This window comes from Engraulis encrasicolus, chromosome 23 (genome assembly GCF_034702125.1).
Source record: "Engraulis encrasicolus isolate BLACKSEA-1 chromosome 23, IST_EnEncr_1.0, whole genome shotgun sequence".
Lineage (NCBI taxonomy): Eukaryota > Metazoa > Chordata > Actinopteri > Clupeiformes > Engraulidae > Engraulis > Engraulis encrasicolus.
In genome coordinates, this window is record NC_085879.1 from 27,281,796 (window position 1) to 27,282,620 (window position 825).

Genomic DNA, 825 nt, shown 5'->3' on the forward strand with positions numbered 1-825 from the left:
ACAGTGTCATAATATTGTCATGATACAGTCATAGATAAGTCATAAACATAATGTCCATGTCATAAACATTTTATGACTGTTGGCCTTAAGTGACATAACCGAGTGTCACTTAAGGCCAACAGTCAAAAAATGTTTATGACATGGACATAATGTTTATGACACATGCATAACTGTGCCATGACACCATTATGACACTGTAATGACATGCTTATGACACCGGCGTCAAGTAAAGTGCTATCGCCTAAATGTACTCAGTGACACAGCCATACTCTACTATTCGCAATCCTCGGGTCATGGACATACAAGTAATAAGATACGTTTTAATACATAATGTGGTAGTCTATATATTAATGAGGAATTAATAAGCAACAATGCTAAATCATTATCTTCCCAGTATATTCATTTTTTATGACCACTGAAGAGCATAGTTAGGTCCAAAGCCACAGGAATCCCCCTCACCCCAGTTAAACGCAGACATACAGTACAGCGTGTAAGCCAAACTGTCAACACACTTCCTTAGCATGCGCTGCTCTTTATGTCTTTTTTGTGTGTGCGTACGACGTGCATTGTTTATAGCTGCTGAAGTAGTATGTCGATGCCAGGCAGAGTCGGTAGAATATGTCCATTGGATCTGAAGAAGGATAATGGTTTGAGTGTGCGTGTGTGTGCGTGTGTGTGTGTGTGTGTGTGTGTGTGTGTGTGTGTGTGTGTGCGTGTGCGTGCGTATGCGTGTGTGTTATTAGAAAAATGCTACAGCATTGAACAGAGGTGACAGAATAGTCTTTGTGTGTGTGTGTGGTGCGTATGCGTGTGTGTTATTAGAAA